Source organism: Acomys russatus, chromosome 31 (genome assembly GCF_903995435.1).
Source record: "Acomys russatus chromosome 31, mAcoRus1.1, whole genome shotgun sequence".
Classification (NCBI taxonomy): Eukaryota; Metazoa; Chordata; class Mammalia; order Rodentia; family Muridae; genus Acomys; species Acomys russatus.
Genome location: NC_067167.1, coordinates 31,839,513 through 31,852,219, shown reverse-complemented (window position 1 = coordinate 31,852,219; position 12,707 = coordinate 31,839,513). Strand labels below are relative to the sequence as shown.

At 43.4% G+C, this 12,707-nt stretch overlaps 1 non-coding gene across 1 annotated transcript; it reads left to right on the top strand.

Annotated features, from left to right (window-relative positions):
* The first annotated feature begins 12,167 nt into the window (after positions 1–12,167).
* Positions 12,168–12,270, top strand: LOC127183816 (U6 spliceosomal RNA). Its single transcript, XR_007830068.1, has one exon. It is a non-coding gene; the product is annotated as a U6 spliceosomal RNA (small nuclear RNA).
* The last annotated feature ends 437 nt before the right edge of the window (positions 12,271–12,707 follow it).

Below are 12,707 nucleotides of genomic sequence, written 5' to 3'. Positions count from 1 at the left end.
CTCACGTAATAGATAACTGATTGACTGGCATGCTATATTGTAAAGGAGTTAAACTCCCAGACAAAAGTTAAACATATCTTAGTTCTAATTCTTCCCCTGGTACTTGCTAGCTATGTTACCTCACCCAAACTTCCTTCTCAAATATAAAATCAAAGGTTTTTTTCTCTTAAATATCTACTTCATATTGCTTAAGACACCATATGCCTTGATAAAAAGTGTAGAGGAATGTTAATTCAGAACATGGCTGTTCTGGCAAGAGCTCGCATCCAAAGACCTTCTAGGTCTGTGTGATCTGGCTGGAATGCAAACACGCCTTCAGACCAGGAGACAGAGGCAAACAGATCTGAGTTCAAAGCCAGCCTGTTATAGAGTATCGGGTAAAGAAAAGCTTAGGTACAGGCATGGTGGTACATGCCTTTAACGCCATGTTTGAAAGTGATGTCTAACTGGATGCCAGAAAATCAAAGAAGATTTGACGGAATAGGATGCGCCTCACTCTCATGAGTAGAGAGAGGAAAGGGAAGCTACTTAAGAGGCAGTTTTTCAGAGAGAGCAGGCAGTTTTACCAAAACAGTAATAGAGAGATGGGTTGCAGAGAGAGAGAGAAAACTCAGGTGAAGATGGAATAGGCCAGAGAATTAGAAGAAGCCAGAAGATTAGAGCAGATTGCTGAGTTACTTCGAGGCCAAGCAGAACAATTCCATCTGAGAAGCCAGACTGAATAAGTCAGCTGGGAGAAGAGTTTGAGCCAGAACCGCTGAGTTGAACCAGCCAGCCCAGAGCTCAGAAAGAACTGGTAAGGGTGACTTATTAAGCACTAAGTCTCTAGGCCTAGGTTAGATTGTACGGAGACTAAAAGCTTCCAGGAGTAGGCCTAGGTTAGCAGAAGGAGGCAGTGAGCCTCCCAGACAACAACTGAGCCAGGAAAGTAAGTTACGTCTACACGTAAGACATTAAAAACAAAAACAAAAACAAGCTAGCACTAAGTTAGAAGTTTCTTCCCTGCTGTATAAGGTGCTGGGGAGAATTGTCACCAATATCTTACTCAGCCATGGACCCTGTGTATTACACTGCTAACTAGCCAAAGCAAATGTGCCCACTGGTGCAACAGTGGCATGATTGTTTGGGGTGTAACAAATCACTTTTTGATTAGATTTGAGGCCTGCTGTGCAGAAGGGCATTGATGACTGTTACTGTGATCCTGGTCCAAATCCCCCATGGCTGGCAAGAATGTAAGCCATTTCTTGATAGAAAGGTACAAGTGAAGGCACTGCAATGGATTTGCTAAATAGATGTAATGTGCCTCCCAGATCAAGACACACACACACACACACACACACACACAGAGAGAGAGAGAGAGAGAGAGAGAGAGAGAGAGAGAGAGAGAGAGAGAGAGATCAGTGCTGCTATCAGCTTTGGTCAGAGAAGCAGCAGTTACCAAAGAGAATATAATTAGTCAGAGCTGAGAACAAGTGACTATTAAATGTGCAGCCATAAACACAGCATGTATATCATCCTCTCCAAGGCTTAGGAAACATCCAAGAAGACGTGGGAAGAATTTAAGAGCCAGAGGTGGAGTGTTATGGAATGTTGTCTTTCAGGCATGGCATGGCTCTTGTACCCTTGAACTCTGTCTCTCTCAGCAGCCACAATTATCTGCATATGACTGGCACAAGATTGGGCCGATTAACAGTCTGCCATGGAAAAGGGAGGGCCTTATGAGCCCTCCTTGAGGATTTATTGACATTAATGGTTTCAGGAAGAGGCAGTGGTAATGGCCACTGCTAAGTTGCCTGTGCTCAGCTAAGTAATTCTAATCCAACTCATTCACTCACTATATAATATAAAGATATGAAATCAGAAAGGGGACTAGCTGGGAAAGAAGAGGGGAACCATCAGGAGGGAGCCATGAGAGGGTGTCTGTTGGTAACTGTAGGCAAAATTTGTGTATATGTATGAAATGTCATAATAAAATCAATTATTATGAAAATTGTATGCTGATTTGAGAAAAAAAATCTACTGTGTGTTGTGTGAGAGAAAGACTTTTGTTTTTGTTTTTAAAATACCCTTAGTTAACCTGGGGCAAGGCAGACATTAATCCTCTAAACTACTTCCCATAGTGAGGCAGGCATGGGATCCCTGCCCCAAAAGAAAGACTCTTAAGCTATGTATGATGGCACACTCCTGTCATCCCACCACTCAAGAGGTGGAGGAAGAAAAAATAAATGCAAAAATCTTCAATGAAATCCAACAAACTGAGTCCAACAGCACATGAAAAAGATCATACATTATTATAACCAAGTTTAGATTTCTGTGAGGTTACCATGGTAACCCATATTAGCAGAACACAGGACAAACACACACACACACACACACACACACACACACACACACACACACACACAAACCCACCTCACAATGGTCTCAATCAGTGCTTAAAACCTGCCTGGCAAACTTAAACAAGATAGAAATCCCTCAATTTAGTAGGAACAGAAGGAAATGACCTCAGTATATTAGAGGTTATATATGAGACGACCACAGTGAACTAGGCCAACAAGCAAGGTGAAGATCAGCCTGGATTATGCAGCAAAAACCCTGACGCAAAAAAAAAAAAAAAAAAAAAAAAATAGAAAAGAAAAGAAAAAAAGTGGGCTGGCTAGATGGCTCAGTGGATAACGGTGCTTGCTCTGCAAGCCCAACAACCATCAACCCCTGGCACCCATGTAAAAGTGGAAGGAGGGAGCCAACTCCACAAAGTTGTTCTCTGGGCTCCACAGTACACCATGTGCACAAAGTTACAATAAATAAGTGAATGAATGAACGAATGAACAAATGAATGGAATTGAAGGCGAGAAGAAGAAAGAACAGGAAGAGTGAATGAATGAATGAAAAAAAGGCACTAACAAGTGGACATGCACTCCACTTTGATGGGTTAGAGGAGTTAATATTGTTAAAATATCTATTTACCTCACATAAACTGACCTGTGTTTCAATGTCATCCATATCTGTAGGCTTTGGACTTTTTCAAACCTACTTTATTTGGGTTCTTTAACGCTTATATCTCCCTTCCAACCCACCTACCCTAGAGAGGAGAGAAAAGAGTTTAATGGGAACAGGAGAAGTAGACCTTCTTAGACTCAGTTCCTGGGAGTGATTCCACTGGTGTAGTCATCAGGAATCCAGCAGACCTGTTAAACATCAAACCAGCAATTCGGCAAAGGTGACTGCAACCACAGTAGCCGGAACCTGGAGCGGCAACCGGGACTTTAAGCATGTTTGCTGGAATGCCTCTCTCTAGGGAGCGATGAATAACAAACAACAGGAAAGGATGCCAAGACCAAAAAAGCCCAGGCTCTGTGCTAGGATGTTTATCAGTTGGTGAAGACCGTGCCCCTGCAGGCGGCGGCTCCTCTTCTAGCGGACAAACGTCACCTGTTCTCTCACAAGTCTGTTTCCAGTGGTAAAACACCGCACCCCTCACACAAGTCTGTTCCACATCCCACGCTTGGGATCGAAACAAAAACATATTTACACCCACTACAATACATCAAAGACAAAAAGAGACCTATCAAGCAGAAAGAGAGGAAGGGAGGAGAGAGGAATTGAGAGAAAGGAGGAGGAGAATGTAAGTTCAGCTACCATGTCAGAAAAATGAAAACCTTGACAACATAGAGTTTTAATTCCTTCCTCCCTCCCTGGTTCCCTCCCTCCCTTTACTCCTTCTTCGGCTGGTACTGGGAATTGAACCTAGGACCTTATGAAGAGTAGGTGGATATCTACCACTAAATGTATCGCCAAGCCTCATAGTTGGAGGTTTTATTTGACCTTATAAACATCCATTTTATAATGCTTAACACACCATACTGAAAAACAGAAATCTTTGTCTTCCATTATGCTGCATCTTCAGGCCCAGACCTCTAAATTTTTGTACCCCATTTTTGGTACCAGTATTTTGTATATAATATGTACTCAGTATTTGTTAATGGTTTATTATGAACTGCTTCTTGGAGATCAATGTATTTTAAGTGAAAACTAGGGCAGGAGAGTTAGGAAACTGTCTCTGGGAAGTGTTAGCATATAATTTTTCTGGATATTTAAATCTTTTATAATATTTAAATAGTCATCTGTGTGTGCCTCAGTAGTATTTAAATTATTAAATAAGCGCTGGAGAGATGGCTCAGCAGGTAGGAGCATTATTGCTTTTGCAGGGGACATGGATTCAAGTCCCAGAACCCATGGGTTGGCTCCTATTCTAGAGTTCTTCTGATATCTGTGGGCACTGCATGCATGTAGTGTACAGACATGTGGGCAAAACGCCCATACACGTATCTTAAAAATAAGTAAATATACAAAATAAAACAAATTCTTAAGTAATTTTAGTAGGTCAAAACTCTTACATAAAATAAAAACATAACCAGAACATTAAAAAATTCAAAATTATTATAATTTTCTCAGCCTGTTGGTGCTGCTTTAAACAAACACCTTCAGTGGGGTCTGGCAGTTGAATAGAGATGGTAGCAGAAATTAATTTCTAATAGCTCTAAAGGCTGGAAGGTCCAATATCAAGGCTTCTGCAGATTCATATTGTGTAGGACCCACTTCCTCATAAATAGCTGTCTTCCCACACGGAGTAAGGGAATATCTGCCAGGCGTCTTTCACAAGGGTGCCAACTTCATTCACAAAGGCTCTGTCCACATCACCCAGTAACCTCCCAAAGATATTCCTCCTAAGTCAATCACCCACTTCACTTGGGTTCCGGGCATTTAACTTAGGCTTTCAGGTTTGTGTTGCAAACAAGCCATTTTTGCTAAACCATCTTGTGGGTTCCAGTCTCATTTTTTGGAAGAGGAGTATCTATCCATTGAGTCTCTCCCCAGCCTCCTAAGCCCCATGAAACGATTTTGTCCTCTATTGAGAGCTGAGCTTTCTTCATGATAAGCAAGCACTCCACCACTTAGTTGGCATCCCCAGACCTTCCTCATTCTATTGTATTTTATGTTGAAACAGGATCTTGCTAAGTTGCCCGGGCTGGCCTCAAATGTGGCAATCCTCCTTATCTCAGCCTCCTGAGTAGATCTTGCCTCAGCCTTCCAAGTAGATGGTATTACAAGCGTGCACTTTCATGCCTGACTTCCAAACTTTTAATTCAACTAAGTAATCAATTGACTGGTTGATTTTCTTGTGATTGTTTGTGTCTATAATCTGTATGGGGCACATTTGCAGCATAGTGTGTATGTGAGGGTTAGAGGACAAGCAGACTTGGCTCAGTCTTTCCACCTTTACTTGTGTTTTGGGAATTGAACTCAAATTCTTAGACTTTTAAGAACCCAGCAAGTGCATTTACCCACTGAATCATCTCACCAGACCCTACGAAAGTTGTGTTCTTGTTTTGGAGGGATTGGGGGTTTTGGTTGTTGTTGGGTTTTTTTGTTTGTTTGTTTTTTGGTTTTTTGGGGTTTTTTTTGTTTTGGGGTTTTTTTGTTTTTTGTTTTGGTTTTTGTTTGTTTGTTTTGGTTTTTGAGACAGGATTTCTCTATGATAGCCTTGACTGTCCTGGATTTGCTTTTGTAGACCAGGCTGGCCTCGAACTCGCAGAGATCCACCTGCCTCTGCCTCTGGAGTGCTAGGATTAAAGGTGTGCGCCACCACTGCCTGGCGGGCGGGTGTTTTGTTTTATTTGAGACATGTTTGGCCTCACTATGCAGTCGTAGCTGTCCTGGAACTCTATATGTAAACAAGGCTAGCCCAGAAGTCACAGAGATCGCCCATATTTGCCTCCCATATGTGGAAGTCAAAGGATGAGCCGCCATGTCCAGCTAGAGCTACTGTCTTTTCGTGGATCGTCTGCCAAGGAAGGAAAAGATAGGAGGAAAGATTTTGGGAACACACATTGGCTTTTTACTATCATCTTGAAAGTGGCACATGTCAATTACTTTCTTGAGGTTTTTTGGGGGGTATAGGGGTGGAGAAACCCGTTTGGTTTTGTTTGATTGTTTGATTTTTGAAATGGCATCTCACGTAGTACATGACCTGAAACACCCATGGAGCTGAGAAGGTGGTCATGAACTCTTGATGCCCCCGCCTCTGACCTCCTAAGTGCTGCTGTTACTCCAATAGCCAGCTTCTAGGTTGCCTAGCAACCTCTGACATCATTTATTGCCACTGCTAGGTGCGCTCCAGGTGCATGGGATATGAGAACCTGCCGGGCACCCTGCCTTCTCTTTCCCACTCTTGCCCTCCATCTCTCTTGTTCCTCCTTCTCCCTCTCTCCTCCTATGCTCTTCCACTGTCTCCCCCTCCCCCACCCTCATGGCTCACCCAGGCCCTAACTCCTCTCCTCTCCCTTCCCTCAAATAAATCTCCTTGTACCATATATGTTGTGTGGTGGCCTTTATTTATATATTATAATACTGGTGCCATGACTTCTCTATTTCCTCTGCCACCCCTCAGCCAGACACAGTCTCTGTAACCCCTCCCTTAGTAAGTCCCTCCCAAGTGAGACCTGTTGCATGGTGTGGCCTTACGGATTCTGTCCTATAGCTCCCAGTACATAAAGTACAACAGCTTTGACCACTGGTAGGGGCCCCATACCTGGCTGATACATGTCAGTTCTATAACATTTCACCAATAAGACTAAGTCACAGCTTCCTCAGGTTGCAGAAATGCTGAAAAAATGCCAGGCCATTGCGGGTCCACAAGGGCAAGAGCAGTGAGTGCTGCTTAACAAACCAAAACGTACCTCAAGTAGCTGCTGTTGCTCTCTTTGTACAGCTGAGGAGGTGGAGAGTTATGGCAAAGCCAAGTAACTTATCCAAGATGGCACGCAGGGTTAGCTGGGGAGCCAGGAGGGGAAGCCACACAATTCAACCAGAGCTTTTCACTTAAACCCTATCCTCTCTCACTCACCAGCACTGCACCGAAAGCCACGAGGGGCATTTAATTCAATAATATAAATTCAGTTCATACCATGTGTGGGGGCGGGGGGAGAGACACAGACACAGACAGACAGACAGACAGACAGACAGAATGTGTGTGTGAATGCCACAGTACACATGTAGAAGTCAGAAAACAACTTGCAGCCCTTAGTTCTGACCTTCCACCATGAAGGTCCCAGGGTACAAATTCAAGTGATAAGGCTAGGCAGCAAGCGCCTTTACCTGATGAGCCATCTTGCCGCCTCAAATTCAGCTTAATCATCCGCACGCTCCTCCTGGGCATTCTATGTCCTAGCATTGCCATTAAACCTGGATCAGGCTTAGACATTGTTTTGTTTTGTTTTGTTTTGTTTTTCGATTCCCTTCTGATAGCCACACCATTTTATTGGGAGAGACATATATATTTGATTCTTAATGAAACTGTAAAACTTAATAAGACTAATTCTCTGATATTAAAAAGATACACATGGCATATACTCACTTATAATTGGACGCTAGCACAACAGTGATGTCTCCTCAAAGTCTTCACTTAGCAGGAGATTGGGATAGATACTGGGATTTCCTACTGGGACTCTAGGTCAGAGAGGTAACGGGGATTGAATGGGGGAAATTGAAGGATCTAGAGGGTCCTAGAAACCTACAAGACCATTAAGGCTGGTGGATCTGGACCTAGGCGGGTCAGCTCAAAGTACTGTATCAACCAAGGACAGTGCATGCAGTGAACCCAGAACCCCTATCTTGTTGGCTGTTTCTTAACAATTAGGGTTTATTCTTGTTTCCTTTTAACTTTTTATCCTTCCTATACAGGACAGTTGGGTTGTATAATAAACTCTAATTCTTAAGAAACAAGCTTAGACATTCTAACCATGGAAAAGCACTTTAACTTTGCAACTGTGACATAAGCAAGTAGGACAACTGTGATGATTAATCGTGTATACCAAGTTGGCTGGGTCATGCTGCCCAGAGAGTTGGTTAAACATTATTCAGGATGTTTCTGTGATGGTGTTTTTGGCAGAGATTAGCATTTAAATGAGTGGACTTTGGGTAAAGCAGATTACTCTTCATAATGTGACTGGAACTCATCCAACTGGCTGAAAGCCTTCTTACATCGAACACTGACCCAGAGCAAGAAGGAATTCTGCTAGAATCTATGGACCCAAACTGAAACAAATCCTTTCACAGCTACCATAGTCACAAGTCCCAGTTCTATGAAATAAACATTAATCTCTAAACATCTCCATTTATATTTTTTATTAGTTTTGGCTTCTATGGAAAGGCTTAAAAATTAGTCTCTTGTGCCAGGCAGTGGTGGCACACACCTTTAATGCCAGCACTTGGGAGACAGAGGCAGACAGATCTCTGGGTTCCAAGCCAGCTTGGCCTACATAGTGAGTTCCAGGACAATCTGCTACATAGAGAAACCCTGTCTCAAAATAAAACAAGACACAACAATTTCATCTCTGTATTGTAAAAGGCAAATGAAGAGGTGAGGTTGTGGAACACTGTCTCCCAGGCAATGAAAGGGTTGTAGCACTTTTGTTGTTGTTGTTGTTGTGTTTTGCTTTGTTTTCACGGCAAGGTTTCTTTGTGTAGTCCTAGCTGTCCTGAAACCCTCTCTTTAGACTAGCACAGAGATCCGACTGCCTCTGCCTCCTGGGCGCTGGGATTAAAGGCGTGCACCACCAGCCAGCTGGCTGTAAACTCATAACTGGGATGCACACGGCTGGGCCTATTGTCATTTGGCCATGAGAAAAGAGGGTCTTACAAGGGATGGGGGTGGGAGCGGGGAGAGACAGGGGACATAAAAGTTGAAAAGGGACAAGCTGAGTAGAGGAAGGAGATTGGGGGAGTCATGGGAGGGAGGAACAAAAGGTACTGGGGTGGTTGTGATCAAGTATGGGCATGTATGAACATATCAAAATCAGGCCTGACATGGTGGCGCACGCCTTTAATCCCAGCACTCGGGAGGCAGAGGCAGGTGGATCGCTGTGAGTTCGAGACCAGCCTCGTCTACAAAGCAAGTTCAGGACAGCCAAGGCTACACAGAGAAACCCTGTCTCGAGAAAAAAAAAATATCAAAATGAAATTAATATATGCTAATAAGAACATAAGACTAGCCTCCTTCAAAGAAGGTTAGGAAATGATTCAGATTCTTCCTCCCCCCCATATTTATTTATTTATTTGTTTGTTTTGTTTTTTAGATTTTTCGAGACAGAGTCTCTCTGTGCAGCCCTGGCTGTCCTGGACTCGCTTTGTAGACCAGGATGACCTCGAAATCACAGTGATCCTCCTGCCTCTGCCTCCCGAGTGCCAAGATTTATTTTTATAGGCAGTGATAAGCCTCCTGAATTTGGGTCTTCTCCAAAAGCATCAAGTGTTGTTAAGCACTGAGCCATCTCTCCAACCCTGACGCTGGGTTATTTCCAGGTAGAAATAAGTTGGAAATATCTTAAGTTGAAAGTACACATAATATACCTAATCTTTTGGTCTTTATTACTTGGCAGTGAATGGAAAATTTTTCTTTTATATTTCCCCAGCCACTGTGCAATGCTGGCCAGTGGCTCAGGAAAAGGTCAAAATTCAAAACTTGAGGCAAGGGGTTGTTTTGTTTCTGAGGTGCTGATGTTAAGGCCAGAGACACCCCCCGCCGTGCCCCACATGCTGGTAAAGTATGGTTCCACTGAATGAAGACCCCTCTCCTACAGGTGAGAAGTAAAAAAACAGCATTTCTTATAGCAATAGCATCTCCATTTTCTTTTTCTTTTTATTTGTTCATTTGTTTGGAGACAGGGGTTCTCTGTGTAGCCTTGGCTGTCCTAGACTTGCTTTGTAGACCAGGCTGGCCTTGAACTCACAACAATCTGCCTGTCTCTGCCTCCTTGAGTACTGGGATTAAAGACATGCACCATCACTGTCAGGCCATCCCCATTTTCTTTAGCTTTAGAATACCTAGTGAAAAGCAGAACAGTCCTGGAAGACCCTACAGAAACAAGTCGATCTTTACTATTTTTACAATACAGAAAGTTAAGAGGGGGGGGAAACACCCTAATCAGTTATAAAAACATGCAATATTGAAAGCCAAACCCAAACAGGCTAGTCCTGAGAGGCCTAAGAATGTGGTTTTTTATAAGTATGTCTTCTTAGAAGAGAGCTTCAATTATTTTCACAAACTGAATGTGTGAATGTGTGACTAGGTCGGCTCCCGGCTTGCTGACTGCTCCACTGGCTTGGCACGCACAGGAGGCTCAGCTCCCTGGTGGAAGGAGACTTGGCTCCGTGAGAGGAGGGAGGGTCACTGCAGGAGAAGTACCAAGACATGTTTTGCTGTAAAGGATTAACCTGCCTTCAGCATGCTGAGAGACCCAACAGAGAAAGGCACAGGTATATATCTCTTGGTTTCTCAGGGGTGGGGGGTGGGGGTGGAGGGGAGGAGAAAAGCCAGGCTGGTGGTCACACAGCATATAGCTTGCATAATTGTATGCTGGTCAAACAACAAAACTTAAATTTAGCTGGGTGGTGGTGGCGCACACCTTTAATCCCAGCACTTGGGAGGCAGACAGAGGCAGGCGGATCTCTGTGAGTTCGAGGCCAGCCTGGTCTACAAAGACAGCCCAGATAGCCAAGGCTCCACAGAGAAATATTGTCTCAAAAAACCAAAACAACAATAATAACAACTTAAACTTAACACCTCCCCCCCCCACACAATTTTGTTACAAAAAGCAGCACCGTTATTGGCCTTTGAAGGATGAGTGGCATTTTATAATAATCTAAACAGTATAAAGACATGATTTGGTTCCTGGGCCATTTTCAGAATTGATGCTCAAGTGAGTGACTAGGCTTAAAAGCAAATGGGCTTTTGAAGGGAAGAGGAAGGAAGGGGAGGAGGATGAAGAAGAGGAGGAGGAGGAAGAGGAAGAGGAGAAGCATTTTGCTGCCATATCTGGAAATGGGCTTAAGTTTTTCCACTGTGTAGGGAGTAGTTTCCGTATTAGGACAAGTCTTTGGTGGAAGTGCCCTTGAATCCATTCTCTCTACATTTCTTGGAACCAGGCAGGCGTGGTGCTGCACACCTTTAATTCCCAGCACTCGGGAGGCAGAGGCAGGTGTGTGAGTTCCAGGCCAGCCTGGTCTACAAAGTGAGTTCAGGACAGCTTAGGCTACACAGAGAAACCCTGTCTCATAAAACAAACAAACAGACAAAAATGTCCTGAACCATGTATAACTCTCAGAAAGAGAGCTCTGGCAAGCTTCCATTTGGGCTACGTAGAGACGGCCAGTCTGAGGGAGCGGCAGAGCCCTGTGGACTGGTGACACAGACAGGGCTGTGTGTGAACCGACGGCAATGTTTATGCTTCGTCTCACATTACATGACACTCCACTTTCAGAATTTTTGTTTTTGTATATAGAATGGGCTTAATAACTCGGCATGATCCTGATTTGTTTCATAGTCATCATTTCTTAAAACTCTTGTGTTTTTAAAATAAAAATATATAAATAAAAGCAAGATACACACACATGAATACTGAAACCCCAACCCAAACAGTCTAGCACAGACAGGCCTTAGAATGCGGTTTTATAATCCGTCTGCCTAAGTGTGCTCAATTATTTTCACAAATTCAAAGTGTTAATGTGCGAGTGGGTGTTAATTACCATTTTAAAAGGCATCCTGCTGTCTCACGCAGTGCAACACCATCAGGCAATCCCAATTTTAACTTTTTTCTTACACAGGATGCCTTTTCCAAGTATTTAGTTGCCCCCTGCTGGCCATATAATTACAGAATTCCTTTTTGAAAATTCCCAAAAGATTGATTATTTGGAATAAAAACAAGCTTCTGAAGAGATGTTTTTGCCTTTTAAAAATTGTGTTGAGGGGGCTGGAGAGATGGCTCAGTGGTTAAGAGCACTGGCTGCTCTTCCAGAGGTCCTGAGTTCAATTCCCAGCAACCACATGATGGCTCACAACCATCTATACTGAGATCTGGTGCCCTCTTCTGGTGTGCAGGTGTACATGCAAGCAGAACATTGTACATGTAATAAATAAATCTTAAAAAAAAAAAAAAAAAAAAAAAAAAAAAACTGTGTTGGGGAGACAGAAGATGGAAGTTAATCCAGAAGGCCTGGGCTCAATTCCCAGAACCCACCAGGTAGCTCACAACCATCTCTAACTCCAACTCTAGGAAGTCTGGTGCCCTCTTCTGACTTCTATGGGCACCAGGCACTATGTTAGGTGCTCGCTTTGACAGCAAATAGGCTAATATTAGAACAAGAGAGAGAAGATTAGCTTAGCCTCTGCACAAAGAATTTGTGCAAATCTGTGAAGCGTTCCACATTTTTATAATAGCTCTATATACCTCAGTGAACTTCTGTACAGTTAGGGTGGCCTGTCCGAAGCCTGGGAGCTCGGCTTGGAGTTTTACATACTCAAGATCAGTCTTTATCCACCGCAAAAAAAGAAACAAGCAACGACGGGTGGACCTAGGCGCTTAGTTGCTTTATACTCTTCTGTGTGACTCACGCGTCCTCTCCCTTTCCATCACCCGATACTGCCCTGGGTCTCGCTCTCCTTTCCAGATGTGATACAATATTAGTGATTCTCAACCCAGGAGTCGAATGACCCCTTCACAGAGGTCACGTAGGGCCATTAGAAACACAGGCATTTACGTTAGGGTTCATAACAGGAGCAAAACTACAGTTATGAAGTAGCAATGAAGTAATTTTATGCTTGGGGGTCACCATAGCATGAGGACCTGTATTAAAAGGCCACAGCATTA